This window comes from Lissotriton vulgaris, chromosome 3_1, assembly GCF_964263255.1.
Source record: "Lissotriton vulgaris chromosome 3_1, aLisVul1.2, whole genome shotgun sequence".
Taxonomy (NCBI): domain Eukaryota; kingdom Metazoa; phylum Chordata; class Amphibia; order Caudata; family Salamandridae; genus Lissotriton; species Lissotriton vulgaris.
Genome location: NC_141689.1, coordinates 2,022,866,266 through 2,022,882,140, shown reverse-complemented (window position 1 = coordinate 2,022,882,140; position 15,875 = coordinate 2,022,866,266).

Genomic DNA, 15,875 nt, shown 5'->3' with positions numbered 1-15,875 from the left:
CTGTGGGTGCGTCTGTCCCTTTAGGATTGTCAGGAATAGATGGGACCAGGCTGGGCACCTAGTAGCATGCCTGATTCAGGTCCCTTCCACTTTAACGGCTATTGCAGTAACTTTCAATAACAAACAGATAGCTCACACCACAACTGACATAAATTACATCTTTGCCTCTTATTAGCGGGACCTACATACAACATGCACATCTGGAGGCACCACACAGATGCTCAACTACATTCGAGGGGTGACCCTGCCTAGTTTGTAAATAGAGCAACAGGCTGAAAAGGAATGACCCATACAGGCTGATGAGATTGCATTGGCCCTAACCCAACTCTACACTGTCAAGACCGAGGGCAGTGATAGACCACCTCTGAAATTCCATAAAATGTTTCAAGGCCTGCTGATCCCACACAGTTTCAAAAGCTCTACTGTGAGACATTTGAAAGAGGACAGGTGCCACTATCTGCTAGCGAGGTAATAATTGTGGTGCTGCCTACGGTAGGCCAGGACCTCCTTCAGGTTGGCTCATGCCACCACCATCTCTCCTTTGCTTGGATTGTAAATTACAAGGGAAACAACTGTCTAACAGGATGATGGGGTGCTACAAGTGGAGGCTGGTAAAATTTGAGAGTGGTGGGCCAAATATCGATTCAACAATAAGGCCACAAAATTATCTTACTTTTCCCGCAGCTTGACGGACCACTGGGAGTTTGGCTACGCTGAATTCCCTTTTTTCTGTGTTCTCCATCCTCGTGGGTTAGTGTCTCCTGTGTGGAGGCGTTGAAGAGCTGGAAGAGGTACTAGAAACATAGCCAATCACAATGCTGCTTTCATTCTCTGCATTTCAATACAAAGCTTGAAAGCAGCATTGCGATTAGCTGGGCAGGCCAAGCAAGCGCTCCCTTCGAGTACAAGGGGGCTAGGTCTCTGTCCTCATAGCGTTCTCATACAGCGAAGATGCAGAGGGCAAATGCATGCATGTCAGGTTGGCCACATTGAAGTTAGCAGTCAATCAGACATGCGCACTTCACTGCAGTAGGCTTCCATCCAGATGGATAATGGCATATGGTGCACTGTGACAGAGCCACACCTCCTCCCCCTACAATATTGCAAGCATAGTACTGAGCCTGTCCCGCCCTGTGCTAAAGTTATCTTGGCTCATATGTCACCTGTAGTGTGTGACGGCTCAGATTGGGGCAGATGCACTGCGCCTAATGCTCCTTAAGAGGAACCGCCTCTGGGTACTACCACACCTTGTACACCAGGATCATGTGACTTTGTTCTGGGTCATAGTACTGTCCCCAATGTCAGAAGATTGTTTCATATTCTTTGTAGTATCATGCCCAACTCCACCAGGGTAGCGGCAGTCTCCATTGTCATGGAGAAAAGCCCTCGACTCCATGGAGTTAAATTTCTTCTGGGTGGTCTTGCAAAGAATGGGTTTTGGGCACAACATCATTAAATGAATGCAGCTTCTCTATGTAGCCCGATGGCCCGAGTTAAGCAGGGTGGCATACCCTCGGATGCTTGGTCAGTACAGCCTGAGATGCAGCAGGGGTGTCCTCTATTCTAGCTGCTGTTCACATTGTCCATGGCACCCATAGTGTGTAAATTCCAGAGCATTTGAGTCGGTATTTGGGGTCCCCATCCAGGGGCATAGATACACTATCTTATAATACACGGATTACATATTAATATTCATGCAACACAACACAGTAGACCTGCCACTACTCCTTGAGGAGTTCTGCAAATTTGGGTTCCCTTTGGGCCATTAACATTTACACATCGAAGTCCTGTCTCTTCCAGCTAACAGAAAGCGTGGTAGGTATGTTATCCGGTGATTCTAGGCCTCTCCGTAGAGCACACCACATTTAAAACCTGGAGGTAAGAGTGTATTGGGACCAACAGTTTAACCTTGAATGGGCAGTGTTGTCTGCGAAGGTCACTATAGGCTTCTGGGACAGGTTACCATTGTTAGTCATGAGCTGTGTGGCACTCGCCAAAATGTTGGTGCTGCCCAGATTGTATACTTCTTTGCTAATATTCCCCTGCAATTTAATTACAAGACCTCTCCCCACTTTACTTTCAGAATTAATATGGGGGGAAGCGAGCAGTCGAAGAGTTGCTTTAGACACCGTATACCTTCCTATAGATAGGGTTGGACTTGGAGTCACTGACTTTGAGTCATAATACTCAGCAGCCCAGCTCCAGAGTGTGGCAGGATAGTTAAGCACTGGTGCCTCATTTGGGCTCACGTATCTGCAGAGAAAAATGACCACCGTGGACATCGGCGAATATGTGTTTGATAAAAAGTGTAAAAATCTGGTCACATCCAGTGTTATGTGAACTGCACGCTAAAACTGGCACTGATACCTATGCAGGTAGCCTAGCGTGCTGCCATGCGCCCAAAGGTCTCCCAAGGGGCACTCACACGCTTCTTCCAACGTATATGCGACTTGTACGCCTCTGGTCACCTGTTGCCTTTTACCTTCTATAACAGACACACAGCATGACACCTGGGGAATTCCTCACTCATGCGGCATTGACCAGATCCATTGCACAAACAAGGGCTTGGGGGGCAGTCCAATGGAAGAACAGACAGACGTGCTGATGCAGGCACTGTGGTCAATGGGTAATGGTAGGCACTTTATCAAACTCACTTACAGCCCTTAAGTACCATGAGATCCAAACCCTTGACCTCAGGTGTGTAACAGGGGTGAGAGCAGCTTAGGCAGGACCGCCACCAATTCTGTACGAAGCCAAGCTTTGCAACTAGTGCGGCATATCTCGGTCAATGCTCGCTCAATTATATTCATAAAAAAATATTTAACACCTGCATGCCTGCAGATCATGTATCTGAAGTCCCCATAGACATAACCCAAGCTTGAGCTGCATTTTACCTGGGAGCCCTTCCTTATGGCTATGATCCCCAACTCAAACCCCGAGGGGTCACATCATGTTAGACACATGCCATATTCCAACTGTTGATGCAGAGGCACTGGTCATGACTGGCGCTCGTGAGTATTTGATCTGACACACTTGTCTTATTATATCTGGACATGCATCGACAATTCTTTATATTGGTAAACTGGAATTATGTTTCAGGAAGTGGGAACCGGGTGGGTGAGTTATTCAGACAGGCTGCTATGTGATGATAGGGGGTATGGCAAAGCACATTCAGAGTCAAACTCCAAGTTTGCCACAGCTTGACACATCCAGTAGTGGCAAACTGCTGAATCTGTTCAACCTGTCAAAGCTGTCTGTAGATGCTGTTATTTGCTTCTGTTGTGTAATGAAGCCGAGACATGAACAACATGTTAATAACGAGCAATTAAAAAAGATGGATCACAGGCTGTTTATTTAAAAACAATTATAATAATCCTTTTACGGAATGCTAACACAATGATGGAAGTCTGCTGTTCCTTGCAGGTCGCAGGTGCTGCATTTGTAACCAATCACAGGAGGTTGCAGATAGTGACCTTCCTAAGTAATTTTCATTAAGCATGTCACTCTCTTACCCCCTGCGACTGGAGATTTTGCAAGGCAAACTTTTAGTCATCACAACCGTGCAGTTGTTTTCATATTTGTTATGGGTTTAAGACAGCAGGAGTCCATCAGACAGCAGGCTGTGGCTTGCTGGCTCACAGTCTATTGATCTGCCATTTAGGCAGGGGCACCAATTGGCTCAGCTTTAAATAGTAAAGCTAAATTCCCTGGTGCAAAATAGTTCTCTGTACTATTACTTTTAGGTAAGACTCTACTTTGAAACTGCTGTATACTTTTCATTTCTCAGTGATGGGTGCTACTTGTTTCTCCTACCCCTGCTGCTTGTATGTCGCACATCTCAGTCATTGCCACATTAAATTATTACATACTCAACATACGCCTACTTCACACGTTCTTCTAAGTAATTCAGAGACACAGATGAAAGTGGACTTACTGAAAATACTCCCAGGCCTAATTATGTGCAAACAGGTTTTTCAAGGTCTATACGAGCTTCTGACATTACCAAAAAGTTCCCAGCATGATGTTCTTCTTCAGCGCTATGCTTGTCTTCACATAGAGGCATCATGGGACGTTTTTGGTCTCTGACGCCACACAGAAGTATTCCCGTGTCTCTGTATACCAAGACAGGTGAATCGGAAGACTTTGGGCGTGCCCCTGGCGCAGCTGGGTTCAAGACCCGGTTCTTCAACTGGCGCCCAACTTGGGGCGGCTTCAGCGGTACCGGTCCAAGCCCGAAGATTGGGAGGAGCTACGTGAGGAAATTCTGGAGGAGGGGCCCCACTTCATCGACCCCTGCATGTCGAATGTAGACTGAAGGTTTTTACTGCGAGGCTTCCCCTTTCCGACGGCTACGAAGGACTGCTGCCCTGACTGTCGGCTTGTCTTGGACCCTCTTGTGATGATTTGTAAAGCGAGACATTAGACGGTCTTCTGGTGGCGTGACAGACATTTTGGTTAAGTACAAGTGAGTCGCTCCCACGACTTTGTTTTTTTCTTGGGTTTCTTTGATTTGGTTTTTGTAAATACCAAAGCCGAGGGTCTCATATATTTGCGAGTATATCGTTTTTGATAACCCCTTGAAGTTTGAAGCTCGATTAGTGAGCTATAAGATGCCTGGTCTTAGCAAATTTAGGAAATGCTTTTGTTGTAGTTGTAACAGGGATTCCCGATTGGAGGACTCGTGTCCGATACCTCCGGTTGGAACTCCGACTTATGAGCTCTATTCAAAGCATGGCGTGGGTCCCATTACGTTTAATGAAGTATGGGTCCATTATACGAAGAAAGATGGTGTCTTACGATGGCCCCAACATGTTAGTTTCGAATCAGATGTTTTAGACAATCTAGAAGTTACGCCATTCAAGAAGAAAGCCCGGCCGGCGATGTTTGACTCTTTCCGACTCTGGCGTAAGGAAGCCAAACAGCGAGAAATTAAGCAAGCTAAGAGAGATAGGAAAGAAAAGAATATATTGACAATACAAGCTTCTAGGCAGTTTTAAGAAGACGAAGAAGATAGTGCGATTGAGGTGTCAGATAGACAACATTGCATGGCCATTGACAAATGTTATCTTTGCCACCTCTTCTTCCAAATGTGACTAATGACCCTGAATAGGATCCCTTGATGTCGCATTTGTTGAGATTACCACCCCCTTGTGTGCAGAGTGCTACAGCACCTCCGCAACCCCAGTTGTTCAACCCCCTGTTGTTGTCCAGCCACCCGTTCCTCCACAGGTGGTTCTTCCTCCCCCGGCGCATCCCCCTCTAGGGCCGCCAGCTTTGCTAACAGTTCTGCCTCAAACTTCTTTGCCTTCTTCTCCTTTTCCTTCAACTTCCTTTGCTACTGACCCTATGTCTCTGTCACCTGAAAACACTTTGTCTCCTGTCCTTATGTCAACTTCTTCTCCTTCTGCTCAACAATGAATGACTGAGACCGTCACTAGCCTTTTGTCTCCTCTCTTTGGGTCACTGAATATGACCCCTGTTTCTGCACGTAAACAAACGCGTAGTCAGCTCCCTAGTTCCGAGGAGCGGACAGTGTTAGATCTCCTTGCTCGTAGATGGGTTTCAAATGCCTCCAAGTATAGTCTACAAATGGTTATGGATGTCTTCCTGCAGTGGGAGGCACCAAAACAAAGGTATGTTTTTGATGTTATGTGTACTTTCCTCCGTGAAGAATGGGAAAATATTGAATTGGGTCCACTTCCATTGGAACTACTTAATGTTCAATCCGAATTTTCTAAAGGGACGATAGTGGGTCCCGATGTTGAGGAAGCGGTAGAGATGCTTCTTGCATTTAGGTGTAGACTTCCTTCTCAGTCGTTGTTTGAACCTGACCCTTCTGTTAGGAGAAAAGTGAAGCAGTACCCGATGAGAGAGGTTCCCCCTGTATGGAGAGAGGCAGTTTTGGCTGGTGCCGCTCGAGGTATTGCGGCTGCACCGGCTCATTTTCAGCGAGTGTGGGTACATGTTCCTTGGAAGAGGGCTGAGGTCCTGGCTCTTAAGCAGACTTTGCCTGACCCCAGTAAAAATCCTGCTGGTTATTATAAGGAGTTGTCCCAGACAGTTGATGCGTGTGTTATGAATTTAGCTGACATAGATATGTTGTTGGGTAATGTAGTCCCTCAACCTTTGTGGGCGAAGATCCGTCATGAGGATCATGCAGTAGAGTTAGGAGATACGTGGGTTAATATTGCTGCTGCAGATGGTCGGCAGGTAGGAGGGGCCAAACCTGAGCCTTTAGTTGCAGATCTACCCGGTAGGATTATTAATTTAATAAAAACGTTGATGCCTCCTATGCAAGTGAATTGGGACAAGTTAGCAGCATGCAAACAAAAGAAAGACAAGAGTGTGTCTGATTTCTTCACCAGGTTTGAGGAAACATTCATTGATCATAGTGGTCAGGACATGAGTACAGAAGGTGGTCAAAGGTTGTTCGTAGATAAGTTTGTTTTTAATTTGCTTCCTGAGCTTTGTAATAAGTTAAAGGACTCTGAGAGTTCATGGGCTGTTTCTTCTTCAGCCCAGATATTGGCTACTGCACAATACTATGAGAACAGAGATAAAGATGGGAAGGATAAAGTAGAGAAGAGGACTAAATAATTAAAAACGAAGGTTCTTCTACAGCAGGCGTATCCGCCTCACCCTAATCAGCGTCAGTTTCAGCAACCTTCCCAGTTTCAGCAACCCCCACAGTTTCAGAGATTGTTGCAGAAGCCTGAGTCTTTTCCTCTGTGACTTCCCCATGGCCCTAATCAGTGTGCTTATTGTAGAGAGGAAGGTCACTTTAAGAATAGTTGCCCGATTCTGCTACAGCATGCGAATGGTGTGTTTGGTTTGAGAGGTCGTGGTGTCCAGCAAGCACCTAGGGGTAGGGGACATGGTGCGTTTCCCCAGAATGAACGTTCCTTTCCCCCTCAGAATTTTATGAATTATTTTGATCAACAGAATGTTCCGTCTGTTCAGTCTGCTCAATATTACACTGATGATTATTATGTTGAAAGTGAGAGGGCTTATTTTAATGATAGCTAGGACAGCCATGGACAAAGGGAGGGAGTAGTGTCAGTGCCAGTAGACCAGAGTGGACCTTATGTTGAAGTAATGACATCAGGTGTGGCAGAACCTTTTCTTTTGGATACTGGTGCAGCAAAGAGTTCTATCATGCACTCTAAACTCCCTGGCGCACATTTGTCTGGCGTGATGAATGTCTCGGTGGGATTTTCTGGCGCCCCAGTTCGTAACCCGGTTTCTTGTCCTTTGCCTCTTTCTATTGGGCCTTGTGAATTGGAAGCACCCCTTATTCTAACGACAAGTTGTGGTGAGAATCTGTTGGGTTTGGATTTGTTGAAAAGATTGCATGCAACATTACATTGTTCTCCTTCGGGAGTACATCTTACGTTGGGTAAGAAAGTGATTTCTCCGATGTATTTGTCTAAAGATCGGCTTCCACTGGAATTGCGTTCTCTCCCTGATACTCTCTGGGCTACAGGTCCTAATGATGTTGGCCTTTTGCAGATTCCACCCTACGTTGTTACCCTCAAGTCGAATGCTAAGCTACCTCGCATTCCCCAATACAGGATCTCTAGTGAGGGTGAAAGAGCTCTTTTATAGATTATCTATGATTTGGTTGAGAAAGGTGTGATTGAAGAAACAATAGGTAATGTGTGTAACAGTCCTGTTTTGCCTGTCCTTAAGCGTACTGACTCTTCCCAGCCACCTGTGTATCGGTTTGTGATCGACCTTCGAGAGGTCAATAAGATTGTTGTGCCACAGTTTCCTGTTATCCTGGACATTACTGCTTAACTGACTATGATCCCTGCCTCAGCTGCTTGGTTTTCTGTTATCGATCTGAAGAACGCTTTCTATAGTATTCCAATTGGCGAAGAAAGTAGGGATATTTTCGGCTTCTCTTTAGGAGGCCAAAGTTTCCAGTTTAAGCGCGCTCCTCAAGGTTATTGTGAAAGTCCCTCCATCTATAGTCAGGCTTTGAAAACTCAGCTTGATACTTTTGTCTTGCTTTCTGGTGCGACTCTTGTTCAGTACGTGGATGATTTGTTAGTCTCTGCTGATGATGAAGAAATTTGTAAAGAAGTCACTCTTTCTTTGTTACGGCACTTGTCTGATCTTCACCATAAAGTGTCACTTTCGAAGTTGCAATATTGCCGCCAAGATGTGACCTACTTAGGTCATCTCTTGTCGAAGGAGGGAAGACGATTGACCCCAGATCGTATACAAGCGATTGCTTAAATGACTGTACCATGCACACACAGAGAGGTGCATGCTTTCTTAGGTATCACCTCGTATTGTAGACAGTGGATTCCGAATTTTTCTCTGCTGGCGAAACCTTTGTTGGCACTTACTCTTAAGGACACACCAAACCCTCTTCCTTGGTCTGAAGAATGTCAGAGAAGTTTTTCTGAATTGCGTGATGCATTGTGTTCTGCTCCGGTGTTGGGTACTCCCGACTACAGTAAGCCTTTTACACTCTACGTACAGGAAAGAGAAGGTTGTGCGTTGTCAGTGTTGGCACAACAGTTTGGAGACAAGTAGCGCCCATGTGCGTATTTTTCAGCTACTTTAGATCCGGTAGCTAGGGCGTTGCCTAGTTGCTTGAGAGCTGTTTCTATCCGACAGTCTGCTGGTTTGGTATTGGATAATACATTGATTGTAATGGTCCCACAGGAAGTTGATACCTTATTGAATAAAAAGAAGACTCAACATCTTACTAGTGCACGTTTGTCAGGTTATGAGTTTGGCTAGTCATGTGCACATAAAGCGGTGCAACACATTGAATCCAGCTACATTGTTGCCGATTTCTGTAGAGACAGATGCTCAGAAACAGCATGATTGTTTTCTCCGGACAGAGGAGGAAACGAAGGGTAGAGTTGATCTGAAAGGTTCTCCTCTTTCGAATCCAGATGGTACCTTATGGGTAGATGGTTCGTGCTTTAAGCTTTCGAATGGCGATACGACTGCAGCGTATGCAGTTACAACTTTGCACACGATTGTTGAAACTGCACGTATTGCACAGAATTCAACTCAAGCAGCAGAGTTGATTGCACTGACGAGAGCGTGTGTGTTGTCGAAAGGTAAGAGAGTGAATGTGCATACTGATAGCCAATATGCATTTGGCGTGGCTCATAGCTTTGGGCGTTTGTGGAGAGAGAGAGGATTTCTTACTTTCCATGGTATGAAAATTCAGCATAGACAATTAGTGAATGAACTTCTTGAGTCACTTACTTTGCCGACACAAGTTGCGATTGTGAAATGCAGCGCACATATGAAGGTTACGGATGATGTTGGTCATGGCAATGCGTTTGCAGATGAAGTAGCGAGAGAAACGGCGAAAGATGTGACGAGTCGTATGTATGTTGCAGGTCCTGCTAGATGGGTTATGGCAGGAGGAATGTGTGAAGACGCAATAGAAAGTGTGAAATCGATTCAGGCAGAAGCTACTGAGAAAGAATTGAGTGTGTGGAGAGAGACTACAGGAATGTTGGATTCGACTGGCTGTTGGTTTGAGTTGTCAGAACACAAGCGATGGTTGTTGCCTGATGCGTATGTGCTTCCAGTGGTTACGATGGCTCATGGATTAGCTCACATTAGTTCAAAAGGGATATGTAAGTTGTTGGCTCCAGTATGGCAGAATGCTGGAATTCCTAAATGTGCTGAGAATCTGGTTAAAACTGCATGATTTGCTTGATGCATAATCCTGGCAAAGGAACCCTAACTCCAGCGGGTCATTTCGCTCCTCCAACGTATCCATTCGAGGTGCTACAGTTAGATTTTATTCACGTGGAAATATGCAATAACCTAAAGTATGTCCTTGTGGTTGTTTGTGCCTTCTCCAGATGGATAGAGGCCTACCCCCTCAAGGATAATACTGCTTTATCTACAGCCAAGGTTTTGCTTAAGGAGTTCTTCCCTAGGTATGGATTGCGAAGGATGGTATGGAGTGACAACAGAAGTGAATTTGTGGGTCAGATTATGAAGAAAGTGTGTGCGGGTTTGGGAATCAGGCAAAAATGTCATGCTGCGAATCACCCCCAGTCAGCTGGCTTGGTTGAGTGCTACAATGGCACTTTTAAACTTAAATTGGCCAAGATACAAGCAAGCTCTGGCCTTACATGGCCGGATGCTCTACCACTGGCACTTTTGTCCACAAGAACGACAGTACATTCTCGTGTGGGACTTAGCCCATACGAGATTGTTTTTGGTCGCCCGGCAAATGTTTGGGGTGTGCCGAGGCCAAATAAATACAGTGATATTGAGTACCCTTTGTTGGTTGATTACTTACATGACTTGACTGCTAAATTGCGTGTTCTTCACCAACAGGTGCATGATACCTTACCTTCAGCATCTGTGGATGCAGGTCACTCGATCCAACCTGGCAAATGGACTCTTGTGAGAAATTTCCAAAGGACAAAGAATCTGGAGCCAAGGTGGATCTGCCCGTATCAAGTATTGTTGGTGACTCGGACTGCCGGCAAGGTTTGCGGCAAGAAAAACTGGGTGCACGCCACCCATTGTAAGAGGTTACCCTTACCATACGATCAGTGGGTCAAGGATGGTATTGCCGATTCTGAGACTGAAAGTGTTCCGAGATTTGTACCTTTTAGTGACGCACATTTGAAATGGACTCAGTTGGAACGTGCGGATGACGAAGTTTTGCAAGAAGCTGTGCTGCCGCATTTGAGACTTGATACTATGCACCCAGAGACACTCTTCCAGGATCAAACTGTGCCTGGTAAAGAATGCTACAACTTAAGGACTAGAATGGACAAATAACATTTGAATTTTTTTATGAATTACACTCTTTCAGACAAGAGACTTTTTTTTTTCCTTTTTCTTTTTCGAGCCACCATCCGGGTTCAGCTTCAGGGTCACGGTATAAGTTCTTAAGGGGTGACCCACGTATGACGAAAGGTCTGCGGTTCTAGGGACGTCCAGGATGCCTGGACGCACACTTCAGTGAAGAAGGAAAATTGCCATGAGCAGCACATTACAGGATGGAGTCTTTTGTAACTGAAGGAGTTGTTGAGAGAATAGATTGTAAGATAAGATTTTGTACATTGATCCGTAACAAATGCTTTATTATATTGTGTTCTTTTATGTTTTTAAGTATCACATTAGCTTGTGTGGGTTGGATTGTTTATGCTACACCACTGATATCTGCACCCACCTCCCAACCTATGCTTTCCTCTACTACTGTTTCTTTGCACCAATTTTATACGTTGCCTGAACATGAACAGACAAGGAGGTCAGAATTTGTCAACAATTTGTTTATACAGCTGTTGCATCAGCATCAGTTAGTAGTAAATACCACTAATTGTTGGGTTTGTGGTCTTGTGCCTCAGACGACAGATAGAGGTATGCCCTATCTGGATTTGCCTTTTTCTTTCAAAGGTGTGTATGGGCTTTTCAGACTATGTTCATCTATGCAAATGAGGTATATCCCTTACGTTCCGTGAAAGACAATCTGAGTAATAGTGCCTTGATAAAGGGAATAGTGGATATGATCCGAGATATTGATGCATATAATGCTATCCCTAAGGATGAGGCGCAGGCTTATGTTGGTTGGAACGTGACTGGATATAGTGCCAGTTTGACAGAGAAGGAAAGACGAAAAAGGTCTCCCCCGATTTGGATTGTACCACATCGATGCCACTTTTGTTTGCAAGGTAGTGGACGGAATCCGAGAGCACAGCTAGGTTAGAGTGTGTGTGCTCAAACCTACGTCTATTCATCTCAGACTTCTCCTCCGTTCGTGCCAGCTAACAGCACATATTTTGTTTGTCACGACAGAGCCTATACATGGTTACCGCCTGATTTTTCAGGAACATGTTATGTGGTGTTTCTGCTTCCCCCGACATACACTACTTCTTCGGACTATCATAGAACAAGATAGGGTAGAGGTGCCTTCGATCAGGAAGATACGCAGCACAAGAAGTAGGAGACTTTTTCAAGGGTTTCCTACCGTTTTGGGGTCCTATGGCCAATAACAGGAATATACGACAACTTACGAGAGTGGTTGAGGCCACTATAAATGAAACTGCAGGTGCCCTTAGTAATGTTACAGGTGAGCTTCAAGCGGACCGCCTTATGACGTTGCATAATCGTATGGTGTTAGACGTCATACTTGCAGATCGAGGAGGGGTATGTAAATTGATTCAATCCAGTTGCTGTGTTTTCATACCAGATAATGCCCCAACAGTGTACCAAGCCATCTCTAAATTGCATAAGATCTCTGAGTCTATTCATGTAGACGAAGGAGACTGGTCATTGACTGGATGGTTTTGGGGACTACTGTCCAAATGGGGATGGAAGATTCTGATGTTCCTCTGTATGGTTTTAGCTATCCTTTTCTCCTGTTGTCTTTGCATCCAGTGTGGTCCCGCCATTTGTAGTCTTTGTGCTACTATGTGTGTGCGGAGACCTGTCTCGAGAGAAGTAGAGAGTAACAGGATGATGCTCCAACGACACCTTGATGATCTAATGAATATTGATATAGACCTAGATTCAGATTAACGTGAGTTAGGGCTATTGCCTACGTAATGGCAAAAGGAGTGTCTGAGGTTCTGTAAATCCTATCTTGTCCCGTGAGGTTATGGTTCCATCACGATTTTGGTGATGTCGTACCGTATTTAGTAAGTTCGGCTAATTTGGAGTGAATTCGTCACGTTAACTAGCGAGTTCATTACGTATTCAGAGACTTCGTCTTGAATGTGGGTTCCATTTTGTCCGTGCCTCCATTTTGTGTTGCCATCACGTAGGCCGATGAATGTGGTCGAACGAATAAAGCGACCTGGCCTTTTCATACCGGTATACATTAACTAGGTTCTTCTTGACTCTAAGGTGAACTGTAAGGACCTGACTCCTTCACCTGAAACTGACCCTGCTAAGCCAATTTCCTTGGTTGATCGTTGTCTGAGATTGCCAATCAATGTTCAGGACATTGTTAACTTTAAGTCTCTTTACACATGCCTTATCTTGCTCGTTATCTGTCATTGTTTCCTTTCTATGCTCCTTCATTACATGCATTGTGCTTTCAATTATGGGTTTGTCCGGCTTGTGGAGATTGAATTTGAGACATTCCTAATAATTATCTTTGGGTTGGGTTATGGCAAACTGAGTTTTCTGTCATGTGATACTTTGTTTGAAAATGTACCTTATTGGTTAGAATTTTGTGCAATGGGTGTGCATTTGTAATGTGAATATTGTGTATAAAAGGAGATGTCTCGCCTTACAAAATTGAGCAGTCTCCTGAGAAATTACACCGTGATGTATTTCTAGGATCACTGTTACTAGCTGCAGCTAATAAATTTGGTCTCTGACACCACACAGAAGTATTCCGTGTCTCTGTATACCAAGACAGGTGAATCCAAAGACTTTGGGCGTGCCCCTGGCGCCGCTGGGTTTAAGACCCGGTTCTTCAATTTTGACATGAGTATAATTTAGGCATCTAAAAAGTTGTGGAAAAATGCAATGGCCTACAAACATTCTTTTACAATAGTATGTCAGCTGTGTCTGTTGGAAACCTGATGTAGTGTGGCACCTCACTCTCCATGGCATCCAGTTTTTGACCCAGTGTCCATGAGAAGGCAGGCTGCAGGATTTTAGCAGACATGGTAAATATATCATGAAAAGAATTGGTGGCAGGGGAATGTGGTACAGGCAGGACCTTCATGAATGGAAATAGAGCAGTAGAAGTGTTGGTGTCGGGTTCCATTACTATCTAAATACAACCCAGTAGTATTGGTTTTCTCATGCTGAACAAATGTAAGCGTTCTATGCATCAGCTCTTTCCTCCTTTCTGTGACAGCTACTTCATCTTTGACAACTCCTGCTGCCTCCTGTGTTACTTCAACATTGCTCTGTGCAGCACTGCTGCCCAATAGCCAAATATCAGAGCAATACCAGGCATGCCTCTTTTCTCCCAAATTCAACAGTAACAGGTGTGCCTCTTTTTGACTGTTTTACACTTCATAATTCGTAAAAAAAAAAAAACAGAGTGCAGACCCATATATATGAGGCCATGCAAAGCCACTTTGCATGGCTTTTCATGGCCTCGTAGATATGGTGTAAGGCAACGCAGAGCAAGTCGCTGCATTGCCTTACACTAAGTCAAAGAGGCGTTCTATCGGCATTAAGGGGGTGTTTTCACGCAACATCCATGGGTTTTGATGCATTCCCAGATTTCCAAGGATCTGTAAACCTGGAATACACCAAAATTGTATGCTTTCCCAGGGCAGGCATAACAAGGAGAAATATTTATTTTTCCTTCTTGTTTTTTCCTCATTCTATATGTGGTGCATTTTGTAGCACACATAGAGGAAAACGCCTCATGGATTGTTTTTGTGCAGGAAAGTGGCCTTTCCTGCACAAAAGCAATCCTGCCAACAAAGCAGACACCCTTGCACCATGGTACAAGGGTGAAGGGTGCCTGCATTGACACTAGGCCCTGTATTGTGCGTCGGCACTAGGGACCATATTGTGTGCCAGCACTGGCTGAAGGGACAGGAATGCACCGCTTTGCGTAAATACGATGCAGTCCTGCCCATTCGATTAGGCGTAGGGCAGCACAGCAAAAACACCTGCGGCGCTGACCTACGCTAAATCATTGTAAATGAGGCCCTGAGTGCATACCAAGTATATGTTTTTGATTGCTCCATATGATACTTGAAATGGAACCATAGAAGTGCAGGTACTCTCTGACTTAGAGTGCCCGTTTGCTGCTGAGTAGTGCTGGTACTTTCCCATTAAAATCATTAGAGCATAGTTGATAAAGTATGATGTTATAAATTCACTTTAGGGCAGATGGGACCGTGTGGATGGGGGATCCACACTTGGAACATTGTTGATGACAACGTACGAATTTAAAAAAAACTATTAAAAAGAGCATTGGAGCAGTGTTGAGAAGTGCTGAAATTCCCTTACAAATTAAAAAAGTGCAGGTACTGAGTATCTAATAGTACCTGCCCTGGTTCAATAACAACATTTAATTGTCACTGTGATTATGGTTACTATTTGCAAATGTGTAGTAGCTCATTTTAAGCTTAGAGTAGAAAAATTAACAGCACTTTAAAAAACAATTGAATTATTCTGCAAACTAAATTAAAGGTAACATAAGATTTGGACATTAACTGCAGTATGACACAAAAATGTAGAATTTAAGGTTAACGACTAAACCTAAAATTAAGGTGAGTGCCTGATTCTCAAGTCGTGCATTGCTTGCACCCTCAGAATTATTCTGTTTTACATGAGCGAAGCTTTACAACGTTTTCAAATTCCTAAAACTTTTCCAGGGTACACATGGAAACTTACAGTGATAGCTTTCCAAGCACAATCTAGGAAATTTCAAAAACCCATTTTCTGAAGTGTAAATAAACATAAAATTTCAACTTTGCTTGAGGGAAGCGACCAGATGCAATTGCATCGGGAAAAGCTTGTCTTTATTTTATTCGCCGGGAAAAAATGTTCACCGTGGAAAAATATCTTCATCTGTACCCTCACCAAAAAATATTGGGGGCGTCCCCTTTCCCTTTGTGCTGATGGTACAGGTAACTCTCTGTCCATTTGTAGTGTGGGAAGTTCTCAAGGTTTGTGAGAGACTACAAAGGTGTAAGTTTATATGTGCTATCAATCTCCTTTCCCTTCCCATGGGAGATTTACTCAATTGGAAACTTTCGTGTGAGTAAAACCTTTTACAGGCACCAAGACAACTGCTCTGAATTACAAAAGTATTTTTAGGCCCGTAAAAGAAACGCTTGTAGGTAAAACTTGCAGGTGCAAATAACTTGGACCCTGGAACTTTTAAGCCAAAGATGTAGAGAAACTAACTTCGAGCTTTCATCACATATGTTCATCTGTATCAGCAACAT